Here is a 17,090-nt window from a genome sequence, read left to right as displayed (position 1 = left end):
GAATGTAGAACAAAGACCATGCATGCACCAAGATTTGAAGGACACTGGTACAATTGTCAAAAGGTTGGACTCAAAGCCTTTGAGTACAAATCCAAGTCCACATGGTCATCAAACAAGGGAAGAAATCATGAAAATTCTTACAATTGGGACTACAATATAAGACATAGCTATCACCACTGTCAAGATTATGGACACATCCCTAAGAACTACATAAGAACACATTTTAGTCAAAGCTACAATAGATTTTTGAGTCAAATCACATGCTTTAGTTGTTTGAAGACTGGTCATATCAATAGGCATTTCCCAACAAGAACAAAGGCACCAAACTTTGAGTTCAACAAAGAAAAATAGAAAGTAGATGTTGAACACATCAGAGGAGAGATGAATAAGACAAGGAAGAGAAAAGATGGAAGAACCTCATCAAATGGAGGGGTCACTTCACCTAAAAGGTCAAGTGATGACTCTCCATCAAACTAAGCAAAAAGGTATGTGGGACTGATATTTAAATGTTTTATCATACATCAGTTCCTAGATAAGTTAGTATTGAAAAGTATAGATCAGCGTGAATAAAGATGCAAGGTTAAATCTTCAAAGTTTTCACATTATTGCCTAGTGTGAAAAGTTCACTTTAGATGCTAAGTACATGTTAGTATGTGCCAAGCTACCAACCAAATCTAGTTGGAGCCGAGTGAGTAGTTGCTGCCAAGTAAAGATAATTCTAATAGCTATCGAGTGATGGGAAAACTAATGGAAGCTGAGTGAAACAAAAATTGCATAGGAGCCAAGTGTATAGCTATATATGCACTAAGAATTAAATGTGATGCTTTGAAAGGACATAAGGCAAATTTTTACTCATTATTTGTCATTACAAACACAGAGCAAGAGCAAGTAGATCACAGAAGTGATTGGTGAGAAAAGATTGAAGCTTTTGTATAGATTCCAATAAAGATCAAACACTATTTCATCCATTTAAAGGTATTCCTCACAAGCCAAGTTATGCATTTATGAAGTTTAATATATTTTGAAACCCTAGTTTTGCAAAATGGCCTCTAGTTATAGAAATTCCAAGGATAAGGAATTGTTTGAAGTTCAACTAGTTAACAATGAAGTTAAGCAATAAGATTTTAGGTCAATTCCATAAGTTGCATATAAAAATGACCCTGCTAGCGTGCTATCCATAATTCCACCAAAATTTGTAATGGTACAATACGTTAGAAAATCTTACAATTGTAAGGTTGGAGGGATTGGTGATATGGAAATCTGATAAGCATATGAAAAACTGTGTGAGAATGGAGTATTGAAGGAAGAATTTCAAATCATTGAGAGAAAGGGCTTAACCTATGCCCTAGATTTCCCTACCATCTTTATGACTAAATGGATAAGAATCATTTTGAGCATAATCCATGATGGATGTTTATGGTTAGAAGGAGGACCCATCATGTTGTCAAAAAGAATCATACATAGGGTTATAGGATATAAGGAAACTCAGGTGCGGAAACAGCTTCCTACACTAATCTCTTAAGAGAAGTATGGTGCAAAACCTAATAAAATCTTTTACACTTACAGATTCAATATCATGTAAACAACAATATTTCAGCCAAGAAAGCATAAAGAAAATAGACAGAGAAAGAAACACATAACACAAAGGTTTTTCGGTGGGGAAAAACCTTTCGGTAAAACAACCCCACCCCTCCAGAACTTGCACAATGTATTATCTTCAGCACAAGGTTACAATACACTTGCAATGCAAGTTCAACAGCAACAAGAAAAGACTCCAGTAGCAACTCATAGTATCAACAATACACTTTTTCTCATACTCCTCTTCGCAACCCTAAAAATGCTTATAACATGTGCTTCACTTTTAGGGTTACTCCCAAAGGTAACCGTATTAGGGTTTTACCATTCTCCAAGAAAATAGGAACCCTAAAGAACCCCACTATTGGGGTAGAGTGTATAGTACTCAAATTTATCAATTTCCACATGTCTTCACCTATCATTGAATCTTCTTGACATAGCTCTTACGTGTCATAGGAATCCGTCATAACCATTTTAGCAATGATCTCCTTATACACAATTCAAGATGCCGACACATCAATCATTATTTGCAAGAAATACATTTTACAAAACAAATAATAAGAATAGGAATTATCCAAGGTTGAGACACCTTATTCCTAACACAGGATATCAAACCCTAGAATGGCCAAAGACTCTGAGGAGTGACTCAAAAGAAACTATTGAGAAGAATTCAAGGGCTAAGTGCAACAAAAGGGGCATGACCATTGACACCATCAAAGATCAACTTCTAGAATTTATAGTGAGGGTCATATCTCACAAATTCTATTAGTAAAGGAAACTAAATAGTGTGCCATGCATTTCAGTTAATGTAGGATACAAGATTGTAAATAAAGATCATACTTATGATCTGGCAGAGCTACAACTACAACAAATCAATGGGATTTTAGGAGCAATAAGGAGATCAAAAGGTGCTCAATGCAAATTTGGTTCCATTTTGATATCTATATTCTTTTATGTAAAGAATGAGTTTCCTTCTTTTCATAAGGTAGGTTGGAAGACCAATAGGTCTATAGTTGTACAGATAAATGAATACATAGAGCAAATGGGAGCCAATTTTGAAACCATCATGACAAGCTATTTTGAGAACTTTAAGAAGTCCATGAAGCAAAGAATAAGGATTCCAATCTCCTTACTAGAGCAACACATCAATGATATTGGTTTCTTAGTTGATATTGATTATACTTATATCCAAGTAGCAGTACCCAGAGTGAGATGGCTAAGGCCATTGGGGTATGAAATTAATATTGATGATGCATCAGCATTCATCACAACATTGTTGGTAGAAGAAATTGACAAAGTAGCAAAACCTTTTGGTACTTATGATGTTGTGAAGTCTAAGGTGGAAAAGGAGTTGAAAACTGCATCAACTCTAAAGAAAAAGGATAAATTGGTTAAGAAGCTTAAATCCAAATTTGGAGAGGGAGTTGAAAGTGAAGAAGATGATGAAAATGAAGAAGAAGAAGAATAGGGCCAGGAGCCACTTGCCTTGATACAAGGCATGGGAGAATATTTTTAAGAAGAAGAAGGTGCTAAGGAAGAACAAGCTGAGGAAGCACCAGCTAAACCAAACCCTAGGAAGAGAAAAGCTCAGAAAAACCCTGCAGATCAACCCAAGGGCAAAAAGACTACAAAACCAAGCCCAGCCAAGCCTACTAACCCAACTACAAAAGCAACTACAAGGGCCACCACTCAAAAGGAAAAAGAGAAAACAAAAGAGAAGAAGAAGTCTATCAAGCAAACAACTCTAGTGCAGAAGAAGAAATTAAGAAGGAAATGTGTTGCTCAACCTAACTCTAAAGAAGAAAAGATTGAATTAGAAGACACAAGCCAATTTAGAGTGGTAAGTCATGCAACCATGTCTTATTTAGAGAATATTTGTGATAATATTAAAGATAATGCAGACTTAATTGGCATGAAGAACATTGATTTCAATAAGTTAAGTAGGGAAGAACAAAACATGGTTGAGGAATCAGTTTATACCATGATGGCTAAATTTAAGAACACCCCACTTGAACTTGATAATTCAATGCCTAAAGATTTATATTCTATTGTTGAAAATAAATGGCATTATTTCCTTAACATGGAGAAGGAAATAAGAGAGTCTACATTGGCTCGAGTAATGCTAGAGCTTACAAAAGGACAAATAACTAAGGCTAACAAGAAGCATAGGAGAAAATTTGCACCCAAATATAGGGCATTCAACATTCTTCAAAATAAGATTGAAGATGCTGTAAAGAAGTCCACTCAAATGTGGAAGTTGATTTATGGGATAACCACTATTAAGGAAGGAGAGGAAGGTCCCTTTGAGGGAAGGAACAATGTGGAAGAGGAAGAGAATGACAAAGAAGGAGAAGTAGAGAAAGAAAAAGGAGATAAAATAGTGGAGGAGACACAATAGAGCAAAGATTAAGTGGTAACAGTTGAGGAGTAGAAAATAGAATAGAATGTGTCAGACACACAACTACCACCTTTGAGCCCTCCACATGACCCCTCAACACCTATAGACACAGTAAAAGTAAATGATATTCCTAAAAACTCTAGTCAGAACATTAACCCACTCACTACAAAGAATCTAAAGAAGATCCTTGACCAATCAACTTTACAAACAATGTTGTGTGACAACCCAGTATTGGTCAATGTAGATGAGCTGTAGAATGTAGTAGCTAACCTAACTAGGGACAAGGTGTCCACACAAGAAACATCCCCTACCATCCCTATAGCTACAAGTGGACAACCTCAAGAGCAAGCATCAAAAGATTCATAAGCTAAGGTTGATTCTAGAGTTAAAATTGCTATAACTACCGAGGAGCCAACAAGGGAACAAATAGGATAGATGGATACTTATGTTCCTATTGCACAAGTACAAGGTGCACCACCACAAATAATTGTTATTGATAAAGATAGATTAGATGAGGAGAAGGAGATTCCAAAGGAAAAGGAGTAGGAAGAAATTCAAACTTTGGTAAATCTACCAACTACTAGGACTCCTACAGGAATGCCTCAGAAGCTGAGCACTGATGTTATGCCACTCCAAATCTTAGCACTAGGATCAAGCTCCACAAAATTTTCAAGGGTACTTCACTATGGAGACCCTGCATTAGATGAAGAGATAGTCATTCCAAAATATGACTATGACACTATTACACTTGATTAGATAAATGTAATGCAGGAGGAATTAGAAAGGAAGAAGAAGTAGGAGATACTTAAAAATGAATATAAACAAAAACAAGCATTACATGAGATTAAGGAAATCCTCTTAGATGCCATTAGCTTGCAATCACTTGATGAAGAAAAGCCCGTTTTGGAGCAACTCTTAGAAATAGTGGACTAGGTGCAAAGTGAAGACCATGACACCAATGCAGAACTAATGGAATGGTTAGAGAAGAAATTTCAAGCACAGGTCAATGAAAGGATATCATGTGAAATATCACTTTCACATGTAGAGCTAGCAAAGAAAATTGAGAACGTGAAAATAGTACTTAGGAATATATTCTCACTGTACACAAAATTGTGTGATCCTTCAATCTTCACACAAGAAACCAACCAAAGAATAATGAGCTTGGAAAGAAATTTGAAAGTATCAGGCATACAATTGCTAAAAGATCCAACTTAAAATGAGAAGCACTTTCATACAATGCTTTACACATAGAAGGAACTAGTTGTATTGACAATAGAAGAGGCTAATTCTAGAGCCAAATTAGTTCAAATACAAGCTACCCTAAACCCTCACATGGAGATTCTATAAAAGGAACTAGGCTATGTAGAAAATGTATTACAGAAAGATTCTAATCTTTCAACATTAGATGGCTTAGTTCACCTTGTAGCAGAGACAACAATACAAATCCAATCCCTAGAAGTTGCAATACAAAATTGGGATGCTGCTCACAGAATTGTGATGGAAGTAAACAAGACCTTCTTGGCCAAATATTTAGTCAGCATGTAAACCCTTTTACATAAGTGTCAAAAAGGGGGAGAAATTGTAAAAAGGGGGAGATAAATCATAAAGCGGGAGATAAATCAAAATGCCAGAAGGAGACTTAATCCGTTAGGGGAGACATATGAAAGGGGAAGCCAAAACAAATAGAGTAGAGCAAATAAAGGGGGATTACAAAGCCAGAGAAAGCAAAGGGGGAGTACAAAGTAGAAAAGAAAATATAGGGTATATTAGACCATATCAGACAAAGAGTATCAGCATAAGTCAAATCCACTCAAAGGAGTAAAAGGAATAAAAGGAATAAAGGAGTTTTGTTCAAAAAAAAGAAAAAAAGAGGAAAAGTACCGTACGATTTTCAGGGAAAAGTACTGTATGGTTTCATATTTGAAAGAAAAGGTAGCACTGTACAGTTTTTCATATTTGAAGGTGTACGGTTTTTCTATAGTATAATTTTTAATACAATGTACAGATTTTAACTGAAGGCTGGTGTACGGTTTTAGTATAGTACAATTTTTTTAGCAGTGTACAATTTTTAAAGAGCTGCATATTGTAACATTGGGACCACCGTATGGATTTTAATAGCCTGAGAAGGTTAACATACAGACTTTATTGAAATCAATGTACGGTATCCCAGTACAGATTTTCAACAATAGTTATGGTATGGATTTCTAGTATAGTGATCATACGAATTTTTTAGGGGTTTGATTAGTACAGATTTCTACATGTGCTGTACGAATTTTTGAGGAAAGCTAATGACACTGTGGATTTTGGCCATACGACATATAGAATTTGGAAGTAAAGACAGTGTACAGAAATTATAATTTGGAATGCGATGTAATTATACAAATTTTTCAAGCATATCATGTGTACGGATTTGGATTGCAAGATTACAGATTCTGAAGAGTGGGGTTTTGGCGTGCAGCTTCTATTGCATTCAGACTTTGGAGGATGTTATAGGATATTGCATAAGGAAGGAGTCGATACAATGGTAGGATGTATGGTGTAAGGGTGACAGGAGGTTTTCTAAAAAAAGAAAGAAAAAAAATGTCGACAAATCAAGAATGCTCAGAATGAGTAACAGATGATGCCACAGGGTAGAGGAAGAACCAACGATTGCTAGAAAGAGTGTAGAATCAGCAAAAAATGACAGAACTGGTGTGTTCTGTGCAATTTTGTGTGGGTTTCAGAGTGCTGCCCCAGGACCCCGCGGGGGCGCTGCCCCTTGACCCCATTGGAGGCATTTCCCCTTGGACCCCCAGTCATTGCCGATATCAGTCATGGGAGTTTGACCAGTTGAGAAGACTTGGAGTTGCTGCAGGCATGGAGTTTCTATGTACCAGAGGCACTAACAGTAGGTGTTGGCCGTGAGGCTATCTCGGTGGATGCATAGAGAGCTCGGGAGGAGCTGATCATCCAATTGGAGGTAGTGCAGTGACACTTGGCTCAGGGTACTGAGGAGTTGGAAGCAGAGAAAGAAACATAGGTGGCTATCAAGGTCAGCTTGAGGAGTCAGTATTGTGTTAGCAAAGATGCAATAGGATGAATGTGAAAGTGATGTGGCAAATCAATATTGTTGTATTTGTTGTTTGAGTTTTGTTCTATTGTTGTCAGGAGACAAATTTTCTTTTTGGGGGGGATGATGTCGTCGGTAGAAATTGTGTATCAGCCGATGAGTCCCTTCGAGAAGAAATTGTGTATCAGCCGATGGGTCCCTTCGGAAAGGAAATTGTGTATCAGCCGACGGGTCCCTTCGAAAAGGTTCTTGTTATGTAGCCGATGGGTCCCTTCGGAAAGGTTTTTGTTATGTAGCAACATGTTGTATGTGGCCGACGGACTCCTTCGAGAAAGTTCTTCAAAAAGTATTTATAACCCCTTTGGGAAGCATTGTAATGGGGAGATCTTATCATGGAAGCATAATGTAATATCTTGGTATATGTGAATAATAATAAGAGTTCTATTGTTTGTGTTCGTGTCCATTATCTGTGTGCAATTCTTAATTAACCTATGCAGAAAACATTTATACTCAAGGAGATTAGATTCATCATGTATAGTTAAGTGTTTTTACCACTCATGTCAAAGGGAGAGATTGTTGATCTTAGATTAGTTTTGATAATTGAGTGTCAACGCACTTAAGAAATTTTCTAAGATCCTGCCAAGCTAAGTAACATATGTCGAGTATAATATAGATGCCAAGTTGCAATAAGTGCCGAGTCACTCATGTGCTAAGTCAATAGTAATGCTGAGCCAAAAATAATTTTAGTATGTGCTGAGCATCAATATTATCAAGTGTCGAGTAACATAGAATTGATCTAGTTGTTTGTGATGGCACAAACAACTATGTAAACCAATTTTTGAGCCAACATATAGATAGATCTCAAAGATTTAAAGATAAGATCGTATCTATTTGGATTCCCTATGTGATCAACATGCAACCAATGAGAAAAATGGAGATAATTGAGTGGGAAAGTTGGATGAATCTCAATCGTAGATTCAAACCTAACCCTAAGCCACCAAAGTATTTTTAAATAGAGACAAAGCTCCATTATTTAAAATGCATGAGAAAGAATGCATGCAAGGAGATGATGCTAGTAAAGATTTGAAGGAAGTGAAAGGGGTGAATTGATCAAGTTGAAAGTGACTTAGAAGAAGGATAGAATTGCAGAATCAATTAGTAGAACAAAGGATCAAGGTTACAAAAATTTCATATCAGATCAAAGAGGATTGAGATGAACTGAATAGGGATCTAAAATCAACAATATTAGATTGTAAGTGTATCACATCAAACATCCTATTGTAATTTTTAATAACTATATCAGCAAAATGAAATTCTATGGACTTAGGTTGGTTTAACAACCATTGTATAAAGCATTTAATAGGGTGACATTCTAAGTGAGTGTTCTAAAGTCCTTTAGCTAGGCACACTTTTGATAGGGTATTAAAATCCTTTAATAGGGTAGGATCTAACAATCCTCTGTAAGACTTTAATATGGTAGGCCTTTCACATGGCAGATCATGAGAATGGTCAAAACATGTAACCTTAACAGGTGAACTTTATTTCTGCAATAGTGAAGAATTGTGGGTTTCATCCCCACCCTAGTTTTACCTTCTCATTGGATGGTTTCTGGGTAATCATATCTGGTGTCAATTGTTTATGTGGATGCATTTTCTTTACATATTATTTCTTTATGTTTATGCATTCAATGTTTTAAAGTTAAAAGTTTTATTGGTATAAGATTAGTACTTCTGATTCACCCCCTTCTCAGAAGTATACATTTCCTATTTGTAATCCCAACATCCTATTTTTCTTCCTCAACTATTTCTTCTATTTTCTCCACAGTACCTTCCTTTGTTGAATCCTCTTTCCCTTGTTCTTCTTTCTTTCCTTTCTTGTTTACATCATCTGTGGCTAACCCATAAATTGATTTCCAAAGCAATGTGCTCTTGGTTACCACATCTTCTACTTTCTTCTTTAGAATATGAAATGCTTTGTATTTGGGATAAAATTTCCCTTTGTGTGTCTCCATTTCTTTTGAAATCATCTACTTATCCAAAGTAGACATAATTTGGGCTAATATAGCCTCTCTGATTTGTCTCTCAGTGGTGGAACTAAATTGCCACTTTTTCTCAACTCTATCATATAAGCTCTTTGGTATGGAGTTGGAAATACCTAAAGGAGTGGTCTTAAATGTTACCATTATTTCATATATGGCCTCTTCTACATTATTTTTATATGTGTCCCTAGCTTATGATAATCTATATTTGAAAAGCTTGATAAATCTACATTTATTTTGACATTTTCACATAGATTATCTATATCAGATGAAAGGTTGTGGCTTACCACTTTGAATTGACTCAAGTCATCAGAATCTATCTTCTCCTCATTTGAATCCTCTTGAAGCTTGTACATCCTCCTTGGCTTCTTAGTAGGCTAGCTCAACTCTATTGTGGCACTTTCTCTCTTCCCTTTTGCCTTAGCAACTTCTTTTGCCTATGTAGTGGTAGCCCTTGTGCTTGACCTTGTTAAATGTACAACTAGCTTTTGTTGTGACTACTTCATAAAATTCTTTGGTTTCTCCACTACCTATTTCTTTTCTTTCCTCTTCTTCTTAGTTGCCTTGGGTGCTTCCTCATCTTCTTCTTTGACACCTTCTTCCTTAACATATTTGTCCTCACCCAAACCTTGAGTAAGTTCTAGAGGTCCATGACCTTGTTCTTCTTCTTCTTCCTCTTCATCTCCTTCTCCTTCACCTTCACCAAATTTCTTAGTAAGTCTCTTTAACATCTTTTTTTTTCCCCTAATGATTGAGGCAATATGCAAATTGATTGTAATTTCGAGTTTTGCTTCATCATAGTTTCCAAAGGATGTAACATCCTTGTCAATTTCTTCTATCAGTAATACAGTGATGGCTATTGAAGCTTCATCAACATTTATTTCTTATGGCAAGGGTCTCAGTCATCTAGCCTTCAGTATAGCTACCCGCACATATGTGTAGTCAATATCCACTAGAAAAAATATATCATTGTAGTGTTGTTCTACTAGGGATACAAGTATTCTTAATCTTTGTTTCATGGATTTCTTAAAATCCTCAAAAAAGCATGTCATAATAGAATCAAAATTATCTCCTAGTTGTTCAATAAACTCTATTATTTGTTAGGTAACTGGTCTATTTATCTTCCAAACAACTTTCCAAAAGTGGAAAAAGTGTTTTGCATACAAAAGAATATACAAATAATCAATGAGCCAAACTTACATGATGCATTTTTGGCCTTCCCGATGTCTTCCAAATTCTCTAAGAGTTGTTGAAGCTACAAATCAGCTAGGTCATAAGAATGATCACATTTTATAATCTTGTAGCCAAGGTCAATTGCCATGTAGGAAACACTATTTAGTCAGCTTGACTAAAAGAATTTGTGTGCTATAAATCTGATGGCAAATGGTACAAAGGGATCTAAAATTGTATCAACTGACATCACTCTTTTGTTCCACATGGCTCCAATGTTCTTTTCAATAACTTCCTTCACATTGCTTCTCATACTTTTCAGTCTATCTAGGGTAGGGTACCTTGATACTCTATGAACAATCCTCTTTGAAATTTTGAGTGGTCCATTCTCTAACTAAATCTAATTATCATGTATATGGCTCAATACAATCTTAATCCATTCAATTTTGAAAACCTGAGGAAAGTCTAGGGCACGCGTCAACCCTTTCCTCTTGATGATTTTGTTCTCCCCCTTTAACACTTTTTTATCACATAACTTCTGGTAGATATCTCTTATTATAATGTCTCTTACTTCTTCTACTTTGCAAGTATAGCAACATCGCACATCCTGAATCATTAATACTTTTGGTGGTATCATGGATAATGCAACAGATAGATCTTCCTTACATGTGATCTCAAGAATTGCATAGAATATGGTCTATCTCACATCATTTCTAATTAACTAAGTGTCAAAAAATTCCTTCCCCTCTTTCCTAACTACTATTGAAGAGCTGGTTGCATTTTTTACTCACTAGGGTTTGCAAAATATAAAATAATATAACTTTGCACAAGCTAAATACCTTTTGAATCTATAGAATGGTGTCAAGAAGTAGTTGAATCTAGTTTACAAACACTTGAATCTCCTTTTTCTAATTGCCTTTGTGCTCTTTGTGCTCTTCAAACTCTGGTAGGTGCAAATGAGTCAAAAATTGACTATATAACCCTTCAAATTTGACATTAATTCTTAGTGCTTATACAACTATAAACTTGGCTATCAGAGGACTTTCAACATGCTTGACTAACATAGTGAGCTTGACTATCACTAATATATCTGCATTACTTAGCTATAACTACAAATTTCTAAATGCTCGACAGCAACATAGAAAATAATATAACAATGGAATATCTCTTGCTTCTAAATAATTCATTGCATCTTAATTCATGCATATATGATCTTTTTAGATCTTAGATATTTAGAATTGATGCATAATATTACATTTCAAATATCAGTTCTACACATACCTTTGATTACCTAGCTGGGGGTGATGTGATCACCTGATCCATTGGATGAAGTGACCTCATCTTGACTTGGTGCATTGAAATCTTCTTTCTTTCTCCATGTCTTTTTCATCTGCAACCTTACCTTCTTAGCATCTACCTTTTCTTTGCCTTTGCTATCTTTATTGCTTGGAGTAGGTGACCTAGTTGGACAGTTTCTGTTGACATGACTAGTCTTAAGACAACTAAAGCATTCAATCTCATTCAACCACTTGTTGTAATTTCCTCTCAAATGTGTCTTAATGCAATTTTCATGGATATGACCATATTCTTGGCAAATGTGACAACTGAACCTTGTGTTGTAATCCCAATCATAAGAGTTTCAATTATGGTGTACCTTTTTCTATTTGTTTGATGTCCACTTAGATTTGGATCTACATTCATATGCCTTGTTTCCATATTTCTGATAGTTGTAACAATAACCTTCAAATCTCTAAGTATTGGTGATCTTTGTCTTGCATTCATGTGATTGATGTTCTTGCTTCTTGCAGTTATGAAAATGTCCCTTGAATTTTGTTGAGCTGTCATTTTGAATGATGCTTAATGACAAGAATCCTTTCGAACTCCTCCCTTGAAAATCTAATCCAAGGATTAACTCCAAGGTTCTGGGTAATCTTGCAACCTAATGTAATTTGCTTCGTTCAAGATAAATGTGAAATGTTCATGAGGAGGCCTTTGCTGGTTCTAAACAATTCGGATTAGATTTTGAATCTACTTGCTATTTCAAAAGAATAACCACAAAAGAAAGAAATATATTTTTGTATCTTTCTATTTTTATGATGAATGCAATCTAACAATGTAGCTCTATGAATTCCTAAATTAACCAACGGGTTAGTAAAGCAATTAATGAAGATAGGGAAACAAGAAATTTAAGAAAATAACATGAAAAGTAAATCCTAACGGACATAAGCTACAAAAATAATGCGTCTATGAATTAAGGTTTTGAAAAGATCAGTAGGTAACCAATGAAAATAGGAGTAGTGCTTCCTTAATTGCATTGATGCAATTGTCAATGGGAATTAAGTAATTGTAAGATGTTTCACTTATCATCAAATCACAAGGCCACAAAAAGTTTGCTCTTGTAAGATGAAAAGTTATGCAAGAGCAATATGATGATCTCTTCTCGAACTAAGTATGTCAGTATAATTTCTAGATCCATAGCAAACACTAGAATTAAGAGATCATACAACCAAAGCAATGCAATAAAACTATTGGCTCAATTATATCCCATGAACATACATTCACAAAATATAAAACACTTAGGCAAGAATCACTACACTCCAAATGCGAGCACCAAAAGAATATATTATTGCAAAAATAATAGCAACCTTGAATACATATTACAATCTTGAATTTATAAGAAATCTTATCCTCAATTTGTGTTGAGAGTGAGAGATATCTTTATGGAATCATATGCTTCTAAACAAATAAAATAAATCTATTTATGTACAAACTGACAGTCATCTAATTGGTACTAAGTAGAACTCCATCCATATTTATATAATTAATTAGATGCATGAGCCTTTACATTTCATAAAATAAAGAATACATGAGAAAATAAGAAAGAAAGAGCCATAAGTTGATGTAGGAGTGTTTGTAAGTGCCAAAATAGAAGCTCCATCTTTACTAGGTGTCTATCAAAGTTAAACTGCTATCAAAATGCATTTTCGATACATGGAAAGCTCTAGTTTTGGAATTGGTAGTTAACTATCGGCACACCTATTACTTCTTCAAAATTTTCTAGAACATCATTTCAAAAAGTGCACCTAGAGCAGCAGTGCACCAGCACAACAATGCACCTCAAAGCATGTTCCAAAAATTGCAAAATTTCACTAAGTACGAAAATTGAAATTCTGGCTTCTGGGTTTTGTTCCCCTTTACACCAGAGCTATGTCTGGGTATTTTCCCTTGAATTTATTTATTATCTTAGTGACTTGAGCTACATATAGTAAATCTAAGGCTTCATATTTGTCTTTCACCTTCTACCTATAGTTTTTGATACAAGTCTCTACAAAATCTCCTAATTTCACATCGAAATCTAACAATGCCTCCTCTGTTTTAAATGCTTGCCAAATGTCATCATTATTAGTAGCCTCTTCAAAAGTTTTCTATAATTTCTCAACTACTACCTCTACTGGTATTAATTTCTTTCATGTATCATCCTTGAAAATGTCTAAACACACATCACTATAATGCTTCTCGGCTTCCAAAATTTTCTCTTCGACTTGATCCTTGAGCATATGAATCTTCGCATGTAATGTCTCCATTAATTTATTCCCATCTACAATATTTTCAATCCAATCATCAATCTTGTCTAACTCCTCAGCTATATATACATCCATTAGCATTTGATACCTTTGGCCTTTAATTGCCTATAATTCTTGCAAATCCTTTCCCTAGGTATGTATTTCATCCATTAGACCAAAATCTTGATTCAAAATGGCTACTAGCCTATCCACATTCTCCTGCATGATGTGTAATAGCTTCAAATTTCCCTAAATGATCTGTACACCCTTTTCCTCAAAACTTTCTCTCCACTGTTAACAAGTGCTCAAAAATGGATTCAATTGGCTTGTACCCCTATCTCTTCTCTTGAGTGTCGCGTTCAAGGTTTCCTCAAGGTTTGTACAATCTAGGGGACCAACAATTTTTCTTAGATATCCTTTTAGGACTTCATTTTTTCATCGAAGTGTTATCAATTCCACCCATTTCAAGCTCTTGAATACCTCTTTTATTTTTGTTGTAACCATTAGTTTAGTAGTATCCAAAGTTGGTTTCCCAAGAATTTCTGATCTGATAATCTCATGGAGTCAATTCTTTAACATTTGAATATGGAAGAGGAATAGCTATGTGAGGAAATAGATCCTAGTTCTGATCACTAGTGACAAAGGCTAATGCTTGTGCATCCTTTGGTGGTGAATCAGGCTTCCTTAGGACTTCAATTAATTCCATTCTATCCTCCTCTTTCAATGGTGAATTGTTGTTTCTTATTTCTTATTACTTATTTTCTCAGCCACCTTGGGATATGTTCCATCAAAGACTTGCCTTTGGAGGATGAAGGAGTCTGCTTAGCTATACCCTTTCCCTTATCTCCCCTTTCTAGAGTCCTCTCCTTTTGCACAAGATTTATACTAGGAGTCTCTATATCTATAGAGTCCACAATCCTTACCTTAGTGTCTTGGGAATATTTTTTGAGGTTGTTCATTTATCTACCCTTCTTCTAACACTTCCTTAGTACATGTTTGTTGTGGCTCTTCCTCTTGCTCTATTTGGACTTGTTCTACTTCTATGCCTAGAGGAAGAGGAGCAGTCAATCCCTTATCTACAAAAAATATGACTTATACTGGGGATGATGGAGCTACTTCAAGATCTTGTGGTTTGAGTGGCAGTTGACTCCAATCCTCCTATTGTGTTGATTGGTTGGAGTGTCCCTTATCTTATCGCTGACCAATTTAGTACCCATAGGATGGAAACCAAAATCTAACATGTAAAAGACATTAGTGCCTCCACATCCTGCTAGTCTATCCACTGTTTCACTTAATCTTCTGAGGTTGTAGTCTAGATGGGTTCCTCAGGGATAGATGGTAGTGTGATAGTGGAGCTTCTTCTCCTTTCTAACTCTGTAGATCTTGTGAGACAAGTTCTCTGATTCAAATGTGTGTTGTCCTCCTCATCCTCATCTTCTTCTTCTACTTCTTCTAGAATAGGCTTGGGGACTAATGGGAAAGGAATCACTTTCTTAATAATCTTTTGCCTCCTCTTTATCATAGTCTTGATCTTTCTTCTTTTAGGCATGGAGGGGGAGGCTTGTTCTTTTTGTTGAGGTGGAGATAGCTCTTGTACTTTAGTATCTACTTCCCCTTGGCCTTGTTTAGCTAGCAGTACTTGGGGATCCTCTAAGGCTTGTGCAACTTCAACATTCTCTGGCCCTTGTACATTTTCCTCTCCCTACTATGGAGGTGCTTAAGTTGGTTCTTCTTCTAGCTTAGTTCATTGAGGAGAAGTTCTCTTCCTCTTTCCTTTACCCTTTTGTGCCATGTAATATCCAACTAGTCTATCTAGTTGGTGTATTGTCTTGGGTCTCACTGGTGATTAGGCTATAAATGTAGTCACTATGACCTTAGCTCCTTGGCTTTTAGATGGGTGGCCTTGAGCATGGAATACCATTGTTTAAGGAATTGGATCAAGTTTGAAAGGTCTTTTGATCCAATCTTTCATCAACTTGATGACGTGCCTTTCCCTGTGGTTAATGCCTAAGTTCTCTTCTTTGTCAATCTTAGAATTCATAATAGGCCTATCAGCAATATTGTCCCTATTGAATAATGGATCAAGAAGATCCTTCATATCTTGTTGCATAATCTCTAATGGAATCTTCATCTTCAAAGCACTCTCTGCTAGCTACAAAGTCATCCTACACTAATCCCTTATGCAGACATTGTAGTCATCTATCGTATTCATCCAATTATCTTCAACTATATCTTCATGTTGGAACATCTTGCTAGCTAGATGTTGGACTCTCCTAATTTTATCAAAATAAATCCGTGGAGAATTATATTCTTCCAAGGGATATTGATCCCATTCCCACTCAAAAGAAGGAATGTCTTGTCTTTGCACCATACTGAAAGATCGTACGATAATAGGCCATATCCAACATATTTTTTGCTACTTCCTGACTCTGTCATATGCATACAAGAGTTGCCAAGTGATCTCCAGTAAAATGAGTCTCTCATTGGGATACCTAGGGAGCTTCTTAGGGTTAATAGTTGTACTTGCTACCCTCAAATATATGAATGTTCAAAACTGGATGTAGTAGGCTCCAACCTCTAAAATCTTAGTAGCTGCCTCTTCTGAGATCCTTTTCAAATAATCCCATTCTATGAACCATATTATTGAAAATATAAAAGCATCATTGATAATCCTATATTCCTTTCTTTGCTCTGAAAGCCTCTTATTTACTAGCTAAGGATATACAATGTAGGGCCATGCATTTGCATCCTGCATGCTACCCTTCTTATAGAATCTAGAACAATCTATCGCTCTCGTAACTAGAAAGTACACCAAGTATGATGTAATGTGAAATCTTCTATTATTCTTTACTATCACCTACTGCTCACCCAAGTTCTCATTAAGAATGGAGGCCCAATCAATCAACATCTTCGTCGTCTTGATAGTCTCAATAAAATTGACCATCCATATGTTCAAATGTCCCAAAGCGAGAAAACTCATGACTCTGCTCAAAAGAATGATTGAATATCCAATATCTTCCTTCATGTAGCCCCGTGTCATATTGACTTTACCTAATTTCTCCCCTAGAGGAGTCTTCTCTATGAGGTATGATGACTGTATGATCTCAGAAGCTTCATCGATGTGTTCCCTATACCATATCTCAACTTGGTGATAAGTCAATCTAATAAATTGATCTACCCTTGGAAGATGGAATACCTTCTCTATGTTCTTGGGTTGGAGATCAAGGATGGTCTCTCTAGTAATGCTCTTGAATACCCTTTCTTTAGGAACATAGTTCTATGCTAGTATCATGATTA

Source organism: Cupressus sempervirens, chromosome 10, assembly GCF_028749045.1.
Source record: "Cupressus sempervirens isolate cs-2001-9-10 chromosome 10, ASM2874904v1, whole genome shotgun sequence".
NCBI lineage: Eukaryota > Viridiplantae > Streptophyta > Pinopsida > Cupressales > Cupressaceae > Cupressus > Cupressus sempervirens.
Note: the sequence above shows the minus strand (reverse complement) of the source record.